The sequence below is a fragment of the Pogona vitticeps genome, chromosome 1 (assembly GCF_051106095.1).
Source record: "Pogona vitticeps strain Pit_001003342236 chromosome 1, PviZW2.1, whole genome shotgun sequence".
NCBI lineage: Eukaryota > Metazoa > Chordata > Lepidosauria > Squamata > Agamidae > Pogona > Pogona vitticeps.
This window is the reverse complement of record NC_135783.1, coordinates 270,137,671-270,147,699: the sequence shown is the minus strand read 5'-3', so window position 1 is coordinate 270,147,699 and position 10,029 is coordinate 270,137,671. Positions and strand designations below refer to the sequence as shown.

At 42.1% G+C, this 10,029-nt stretch overlaps 1 protein-coding gene across 2 annotated transcripts in view; it reads left to right on the top strand.

Moving 5' to 3' along the window:
• The first annotated feature begins 631 nt into the window (after window positions 1–631).
• Window positions 632–10,029, top strand: part of HIPK3 (homeodomain interacting protein kinase 3) — a 103,827-nt gene continuing 94,429 nt past the window's right edge. The window contains exon 1 of one of the 2 annotated variants that reach the window (XM_020807607.3): window positions 632–769. The gene's annotated coding sequence lies outside the window, so the exon portion shown is untranslated. Of the gene's footprint in view, window positions 770–2,145; window positions 2,219–10,029 lie in introns of those variants that run through there. The other variant, XM_078384013.1, reaches the window with a different exon arrangement.

Below are 10,029 nucleotides of genomic sequence, written 5' to 3'. Positions count from 1 at the left end.
GCTGTTCCCTTTCCTTCCCCTCCTCTCCCCCTTTTTCGTTCTCTGTCTCTAAACCTGAACCGTCGGCCTTTATCTTCGCCCTCCTCCACAGAAGGTGTTTTCTGAGGGAACCCAGCAGGGCCCTAAGAAGGCACCTTTTCCTTCCCAGGGAGAAAGGGGCGGGTTTAGCTCTCTCTCTCTCTCTCCTTTCCACCAGGAGGCAAGAAGGAACCAGCCGGGGGCGCTGCAGCTGCGGAAGAGGGCGGCCCACCTCTTCTCGTCAGGAGGGCCCCGAAGGCTGGGAACGGAGCGGAACACAAGACATGTCGGAGCGGGGCTGAGGTTTCTTCACAGCCTCGGGAGTGAGGTGGGCGGTGGCGGCAGCGGCAGCAGCAACCGTGGCGCTGCCCTTAGGCCCCGCCAACCGGGAAGCGGAACGGCCGCCGAAGTGGGCGGCGGCGGCGGCGGCGGAAGAAGCGGCGACTGTGGCGGCGGAGGCGGCAAGAGGAGCGGGGGGCAGGCTGGGTCCCTCCCCGGGAAGATGAGGCGGAGGCCCGGGGAGCTGAACGGGCTGAGCTGGGGCGCTTTCCCCTCAGCCGCCAGGACAAGATGGCAGCGGCTGAAGAGGCGGCAGCAGCAGCAACAGAAGAAGAAGCCACAACAGCAGCAGCAGCAGCCGCCGGCAGAGGCTGAGCCCGGCCTGGAAGGCGCCTCCCTGGAGTAGCTCTCGGGACATGCCGAGGGCTGCGGCGAAGGCAGCGGGAACTGTAGAGCTGCCCGCTCTGTGAAGGTGAGAAAGAGAAACGGAGGAGAGGCCAGGCTAAGCGGCGGCGGCGGCAGCAGCAGCAGCAGGAGGGTCCTTGCTCTGCCTCTCCCCCCCCCTCCCCGCTGCCGCCGTTGCCGTGTGTTTTGGGAGTTGCCGGGACCAAAACGGAGGGGCTGGACCTGCCCAAAGAGGCTTGGTGGAAAAACCCTTGGCGCTTCAAACTCCCTGTGTTTGTGTGTGTGTGTCCTGCGGGGCCGTTTCTCCCTCTCCGGCTTCCCTCTGGTAACTCTTCTCTTCTTGGAAATAAGGAAGCCGTGAAGCGGAGCCAGCCCGGAGGGGGCAGGGTTAGGAAGTGCGATAGACCTGCACTTCTCTTGCCTAACCCCCCCTCTTCTCCTCCCCCCGATTTGTCAGCTGGTCCCTTTCTGGGAAGAAGGCTTGGTCTTGTTTGTCCAGAAAGGAGGAGAACCGGGACCCTGGGCATGTTTTCTTGGAAGGCAATTCCTTTCGGGATTTGCTTCCCAAGAAGTGTTCGCGGAATTATTGCAGCCTTTTGGCTGGACGGGCTGTACTTTCCGTGTCTTAAAACCGCCGCTCGTGTTTAGGCTGAGAGCCGCTCCTCGATCACACACACGACTGAACAGAGATTCCCTGGAACGGGGAGATCTAGGAGCGGAGTTAGGCGCGAGCATATATATATATGCAGAGTGTTGTTAAAATCTCACAGCGAACAACCTCAGTCGATCGGGGAGTAGGAGGGCCGTCAGGGAAGAGGGCCTGGCTCCCGAGGCAGGCTTGAGCCTTCACACGTTCCTTTCTAGAAAGACCCGCGGTCTGCTCAGAGGCTTAACCCTACGCGTGTTTTCACCCTTTCATGTGATGAAAGCTGAGGGATACCTCCAGGGAAAAAGCTTTACCTTTCTTGGTGATCAGTTGCGTATTGTTACGGATGGACAAGAAGCGGGAATATTCTGAAAGGTCTCCCTGTGCCTTCCCGCTGCAGAGATGTGTAAAGTTAACATGAGAAAGAGAGCGAGGGCTTCCTGCCACCGACAAATCGGAGAGCAAAGAGATTAGTACATATAAATAGTTCAGCCCCATGTCGCGTGTCGCTCCTATTCTCGGTTTCTGCGGCCTTCTTTTTCCTTTGGCTACCAGAAATTTCCCTGTTTATGTGTTGCGGGTGTGCCCCCTCCCCTCCCCCTCTCCGAGCCACACTTTTGCGAGAGGAGCCTGTTCGGCTTGTGTAAAACTAACCTTTAGGATCCCTTGTGTACGTATGAAAGAAGAAATGTGACACGACTGCTCCGCTTGCAACTTGCTAAGGGGGCAGCAGGAAGGCGTGGTCGCGGACGACTCGTGTTACAAGGGATTATTGCTTCCCTTTGGGACACGGAGGTAATCAGCAACTGTAGTTTTGGGAAAGTTAATGTCTGTTTCCATGTCAAGGGGGGAAAAAGCTAACTTAAAATGGTACGTGTTGAAGGGATCCCTTGGTACTGGCAGTCATACAAGTTAGGGGACTTTACCTTGAAGTACAGTTGCACGATCACAATTTAGTCTTTTCTTTGGATTCTCTGAAGTGAAATGCTGGTGATTGGTTTGTATTGTCCTTCGTGCTGTGGTGGTGTATCTTGCTCACTGAAACCGAATTATTGTGAAATGTTACTTTTTGTACTATCTGCTTTTGTTTGTAATTTTTTTGTGTGTGTGTGGGTTGATGAGAAACCTAGATCTCTCGACCTGAACTTTGAAAAGCTATACTGCTATGGGGATTGTTTTTATTTTGAAGAACTCAAGCATGTAAACAGTTGTGGAGTTTTTGTTTCAGGAATTGAATATTTATAACATACTAGTTTGGTTATAAAATATTTGTCTTGATAACTATTAGCCTGTAATTATACTTTCAGAAATATTGATATACAGGGATATTTGAAATTCTTACTTCACCAGTGTAACTTTGGAGTGGCATTTTGTGCATATTTTACAGTTCTAACGTTGGATTCTCTCAGCCAGAGATGTTGGTGTCCTGTTCTCATATGCCTTGTGAAACTAGACACTTAGAAATGCATGTAGCTAATTTTGTAAGTGCACTTATATTAAGCTATGACGGTGTGCTAAGTGCTATATAAAGTGTACTAGTCTAAATCATTGACTCTTTGTTGTACTGTGTCAGTGCCTGTATTTTTTTTCATTAACAAATGAAGATTAGTCTTTTGAGTGGTGACTGTTGTCTTCTTGAATGATTTACTTGAACAGGTGGAATCTTAGTTTGTTGGAACTTCAGTCAAATTGCTCTGTAGTGCTGCTTCCTCATTTTAAAGCAGTTAGGATGATGTTGAGTGTAACTAAAGTTTACTGAACTACAGTTTTCTAGCCATAAGGCTGGTTGTTCTGAATGCTGGTCTTATTTATAAAGGAGTAATGTTCCAATAATATTAGAAGTTTATTTTGTTGGAGACTAATTGCCGATGGTGTTAGAGAAGAATTTTGGTGATATTAATGCTGCACAGTTACAAAATTCTTAATTTTAATATCTCACCAAGCAAACAGATTAAGAAGCATGTAAGTAGGTCAGAGCTCTAGTATTGAGAATGAGGTTCTGAATGAGTCAAGTTCTTTTAAAAGTGATGATTCAGTGTGTGCATGTGTGTATGGGGGGAATGATTACACATGCTTGACATTCTCAACTTTTTATGGGTAAATACCTGCTAAATTATATATATGCCCAGCAGATAAGAAATCTAGTTCTGTGAGTTTTCCACAGAAAACAGTACAGTTCTCTGTCTACTCAGAAATCTAGCTGACTTTGTTAGAGTTACTTCTGGGTAAGAAAAAAAAAACAACTAAAGTTTTTACAGCTATTGAAACTGTAATTTGTTTCCAGAGCAAGTGTATGTTAGTCTGATGCAGCGAAAATATTGAGGAATCTTTTAAAAACAAACTAATTTATTACAGTGTAATAGATCTTAGTCTGTGAAGATACAAGCTATGATAATTGTTTTTGTTTTAAAGATTTCAGTACTATAATTAGTACTACTGGTTAGATCTTATTTTCGGGGAAACAGGATAGTAGTAGTTAAAGAGCCAAAGAAGAGCACATTAGGAAGAATGGCATGAATGTTATATTTATGTAGGCAGTCAGATAGATTTCAAGAAAGTTATCCAGAAGAAGGAACTGGTTAACAGTTTCTGAGTACAGTGGAACCTCTACTTACGAACTTAATCCATTTTGGAATGGTGGCCATAAGTTGAAACGTTCGTAAGTAGAAGCAGCATTTCTCATAGGAATGCATCGAAAACTGATTAATCCGTTCCGTGCGAAGAAAAAAAAATCACCAAAAAAAGAGATCACAGCAAGCCCAGTTGGAAGGTGCTCCGTTGCTGAGGCTTTAAGAAAAAAACTAAAAAAAAACCACCAAATTCCAGAGCCCTGCAGACACAAATACACACACTCAGTCCTCCAAAGCAGAGCACAGACACATACCCTCCCAGCAGACACACACACGCTGACTCCGAAGCAGAGCCACTAACAACACAGCACAGAAACACCAAAACCCACCCAGAACAGTTTTTTAAAGGAGAAACAGCAGCTTATCTCCCTGCACACACACACACAGGCTCACTCTGAAGCAGGAGGCTCTCCCAAGCCTCCAACTACGACACACCTTATAACTGCGGAAAGAGCTGCAACACAAAGAAGCAGCCTCAGTGCCACTTACAGTTAGAAATTTGAATTGCCCACCTTTTTCTGTTCATATCTTGAAGCTCCGTTCACAAGTAGAAGCAAAATTTTGCGGACGGAGCTGCTCGTAAGTTGGATCGTTTGTAGGTAGGGACACTCATAAGTAGAGGTTCCACTGTACTTTATATACTTAGGAAACTCACAGTGCCACATGGAAGGAGAACCAATCTGAGTAGACTTGGGCAAGCTGCATAGTCCCAGAGCACTACTAGAAGAAGTGATTGGTAAACCACTTCTGAGTACTTTATGTCTAAAAAAAAATCTGACAAGAGTTGCTATAAGTCAATATCAACCTGATGGCACATAACTACTAATTAAGTAGTAAACAGTTCACTTTCAATTTATTTATAGTTTACTGCATAAATAGCAAGAGCAGTCAAAACAATATTGTAAATCCTGTTTTCATTAAATTTATACTTTTTCTCAACTTGTATGTATTTATTTATGTAAAATATTTTTGCCTTCCCTTTCTCCTTAAAAAAGATCCAAGGCACTTTGTATCATTAAAAGACAATATTTAAAAACTCAAAACAGCAAGTATACAAATGTTTTTTAAAAATCAAACATATACCACACTAAAAATAGTAAAATCAACACCAAAACCAGATTCAAATTAGCAAGGCATTGTTATTTTAAACCCCTCTCAGGCAGTCGCTAAAGGAAAGCCTATCTGAAAAGAAAGGTCTTCATCTGGTTGAGAAAGCACAGCAAAGATGGATCAGACTGTAATGTATTTTAAGTGAGTATTGTAATTCAGCCTTGTTTCTACCATGACCCCAATACAGAACTAGGACATTTTAAGCATCAGAAACTGGCCCCATACCAGTTCCTGGAGCCAGACTACCCCTTGATCTCTTACATGCAAAGAGAAGTATGAAGGCATCAAGATTATTTAGGGTGCCAAGAAAAAATGTCAATTTAGTGAAATTATTTAAATTAGTTTTTTTGTGTTCCATTTTGTGAAGAAGACTGAATAGTAATAGAAGGTAATTTTTATAGTAATCAGGCAGGCAGCTCCTTTATAGTACTTCCAAAAGTAATCCAATATTATGCGAGTCTTTTGTATTATGGAATCTTAACACCTGCTTCGATTGGGAAGCAGTTGTGAAATTAACGGTTTCTGTGTACAGTATCAGTTTATTTTGATAGGGATACTAAACAAGATTGTCTATATGATACCTAAACACCCAGGACTTTAGAGAATTGATTATTAGACCGGACAATGGATTAGTAGGACTCTTTCTGCTTTTTGTGTCACTTCCTCCCCGCCCCCCCCATCTAGAACAGCCTGGTGAGATTGCATTAAACTGAAGGAGAGTCAGTAGGAAATGCTGCTTGATTCTTTGTCTGTCAGTTTCTAGCTGAAAGGTCCTCCCGTCAAGCTCTTTTTTCTAGTATATGGGTATCAAGATGTGACAGGGGAGTATGAAGGCATGATTCAGGAATGTTTCTTGACCTTGAGGACATGGACATTCACAGTAATCCAAGAAATTTAGTCACTGACTAAAGTGTCCCTGTTGTATTCATCCTTTACATCCAGAAAATAATACCTTGCTGAACACTTCCTCTGCTGCTCATGCCTGTAAATGTCAACCTTACAGACAAGTCTGCAGAATAGGTTGTGACTTGCCTATCCATAAATATCAAGGTTCATAATTTGGAGCACATTGAGAGACTGAAAAAGGTTTTAAAAAGTCCCCATCTACACATTTTCTTGCTCAGCTGCCTGGAAGCTGTTCTTATTACTTGTGACTGAAGAACATGCTACCAAGAAGCCTGTTGCAAGGCTTTATTCTTCTCTTATACGATTAACCACTGTACAGTATCTTGTTTTGCCTATGATATTCTCTTCTTTAAATTAGTTATATCATTCCCTAATTATATTTTCAAGGCCAAATTAACTCCTACTACTATTTTCCAGATTCAACTGAATGATTCTTGTTAGTGGCACTTAAAATAACATCAACTGTTTTGCCTTAGCATCAAATCATTTACTACTTTCAATAAAACAAAATTGTTAAAAATTTAATTGCTGTCTCTTTGAATAACTTCCTTATTTTGGACCCTCTAGTCATATGTATAATTAGAATAAATTTAGATTTGGTAAAAATTAAAATGAAAACTATAGATATCTGTTCTTGGATGATCGTGGCATAGACTTTTTAATGGAAAATCTGTTCTTTATATTACAGCACTGTTCGTCTCTCAGAATTAAGCACAACAGTTATAAAGATATATAAAATGTTAACATTCTGCAGATTGAGCTTTTGATGTTTTAGAGTTAGGCAGACAGCCCTTTTATTTTGACTGTGCAGCTTTTCAAAAGTACAAAGACACTGAAAAGTCTTTGGCAGTACTTTTTAGCAAACTAAAGCACACTAACTAGCTTATGTCCGCATAATAGTGAACTGACTAAAATATTTTTGCTATGTTTATTTTCAAGTATTAGTTATTTGATATTTTCAAGTATTACTTATTTGAATATCTGTGGTTCCATGTATGGCTAGAAACATTTTTTCTCTTGTTTTCCTTGTCCACTTTTTAATTTAAAAAAACATTCAAAGGCTTGCATGTTTTAGGGGAAAGTTTTTTTTCTCATATCCTCATTGAGTCACTTAAGCAGTTAGGGCATATGTTTATTGGGGTAGAGTGACATCATATCAATGGATAGTTGAAAATGGTCAGGGCTGCACCTTTTGGCATAGCATCACATGTTAGCTATGCGCACCAAGTGTGTTAAGTAGTGCATTTACATCAGTGCAGCAGTTTATGTGGGATTACAGCTTGGCTTTGTGGTACTGCCTGACTTGATCCTCTTGATGAGTGTCTCCATCTTCTGAAGCATTTTAAAATCTGTGTTACATGCTTTTCAGCAAGATAAAGTCTGGGGGAAAAAATAGAAAAAGCTGTATTTTTTCAGTTGTTAAAACTAAGTGGTGCTTCAAAGGAAGCTAAAGTTTCCTGAGAGGAACTGGCTAACAGAACAATTAAAGAACAATTTTGGATAGTTCTAAATTTACAGGGAAGGCCAAACATCTGTATTGGCCTGTTCCTGAATACAGTGGGCCCTCTGCTTACGAACTTAATCCATTCCCCGAAGGAAGTTTGTAAGTTGAAAAGTTTGTAAGTCGAATCAGCATTTCCCATAGGAATGCATTGAAAACCATTTAATCCGTTCCAGCTGTTTTTTGTTTTTAAGTCGAGCAGCGGTTTGTAACTCGAAGCATTAGTTCCCATAGGAACTAACGCAAAGCTGCTTAGTCCGTTCCTACCACTAGGGGCAGAGTTTTTTCTTATTTTTTCTTCCCCCCCCCCCTTTTAACCTAGGATGACTTAGGTTGAAAAAAGGAAAGAAAAGAGGGAGGGAAGGAAGCAACAGACACCTTTTCAACAGAACACCTTGAAAAGCACATTTTCAGCCAAGACAAGCACCTTTTTTTGGGGGGGGGGAAGGGACAGCAAATGAGAGAGGGAACAAGCACCTTTCAGACAACAGAACACCTTGAATAACACTCCTCAGCACAAAGAGAGACATGGCTCTGAACTCCATTTTTCACTTGCTTGCAAGCAAGCTTTCTTCCCAACAGAATTCCTCAACACAAAGAGAGACATACCCAGGAAGACCCATGCCTCGTTTGGAAAAGCAAGCCAGGCGGCTGGGGAGAAATCGGCTCCCTCCTTTCACTCGATGCTGAGTCCCCTTCGCGCCGGCTGAGGTCAGCCCAGAGCGAAGGGGACTCAGCATCGGGTGAAAGGGGGGAGCAAGTTTCTCCCCGGCCTCCTGGCTTGCTTCTGAAGCCGAAAAGGCAGGGAGAAAGGGCGGGAAGTTCAAACTGCCTTTTTGGCTTCGGAAGTTTCAAAGGGCTTCCTCCGATGCAAAGGCAGGGAGGAAGGGCAGGAAATTCGAATTTCCCACCCTTTCTCCCTGCCTTTTGGGTTCGTAACTCGATCTGCATTCGCAAGTAGGGTCTGCTACTTGCGATGAGATCGGGTTCGTAACCTGAAACGTTCGCAACTAGGGCCATTCATAAGTCGAGGGCCCACTGTACCGTATTTTTCCGTGTAGAAAATGACACCTTTACCTAAAATAATTAAAGGAAAAATTAAGGGTCTTTTATACTCGGAAGAAAGGAGGGGGGAGGGATCAGAGTGCTTTGATCCCTGCTTTCCCCCTCCAAGTTTTGCAAGGAAAATTGAGGGGGAAAGCGATTTCTGCTTTCCCCCTACATTTTTGTTGCAAAAAGCTGCTTTGCAACGAAAACATTTGCAATGAAAATGTAGGGGAAAAGCAGAAATCACTTTCCCCCTCCATTTTCTTGGCAAAACGTGGAGAGGGAAAGCTGCTTTTTGCAACAAAAATGTAGGGGCAAAGCAGGAATCACTTTTCCCCTCCATTTTCTTGGCAAAACGTGGAGGGGGAAAGCTGATTTTTTGCAACGAAAATGTATGGGAAAAGCAGGAATCGGTTTCATGCTCCACTTTCTTGCAAAGAAATATATTTTGGGTTAGAAAAGTGGGGGCATCTTATACACAGAAAATATAGTACATTCTTCATTCTGCTTGTAGTGTTGACATACAATTTTTTCTAGTACTTTATTTTGCTTTCACTGCAGTTGAGGCATATTTCTAGACTGTGGAGGTGTTGGCAAAGTAAATCTTAGAATTCTCATAAATCTACTAATGACACAGTTATTTGCATGAATAACTTCATCCTGTTCTTTGGCTTTGTAGCAGCAGACATTTTGTATGGCATGTATTTAATAACATGTTTTCCACTGTGTTTTGCTTGGAATTTATTTGCTTTAGCATGCCTTGAACTACTACTTTCCTGCAGCAAAAGTGGGGACAGGTAACAAGCTTAGACTGGAGAGTATCTATGAAGAATCTTTTCCCACCCCGATTTGTAGAAAATTATTATTTTTTAGCAGACACATCTCTTTTGCTCTGTCCTAAGAATATGTACAAAACTAAATAGAGTACAGTAAATGAATAAGTTTAGGCTGTTCTATATATATTTTAACAACTCTAAAAGTGTTTGTGTTATATTGAGTAAAATAAGATTCATAAAGAAAGACGAAAGTTTTCTTTAATAGATATTTCTGCCAATGGTTTTCAGAAGTAATTTTTTTGTCTAAAGGGATAAATTGCCTTCTTCACCCAGTTTATAAGGTTGTAAGTCAGTGGGTCTTTTAGGAAAGAAATGAGGTAAGGTCTTCAGATGATTACCTGTTTCCTGTGTCCCACTGAATAGAGATAAGTCTCTGCTTCTTTTAAGTATGGTTTATGCCACAAGTTGAACTTATTCCTACCATCTTTCTCAAAAACGCTTTTCGCTTGAAGTCTTGAGAGTTTTGTAAGAGCTAAAGTAAACTATAGAAGAAATGTGTAACAGAGTTCCAAAGATATTAAGAATGGAAAATAAAAAAGAACTTTGAACTCAGAGTCAAGGAATGGTGCAGGAAATGTCTGCTAAATGGTTTCCTTTCAGTTGTTGTTGTTACTGGGTTGTTGTTTTTTTTACAGTTTTTGCTTTCAAATG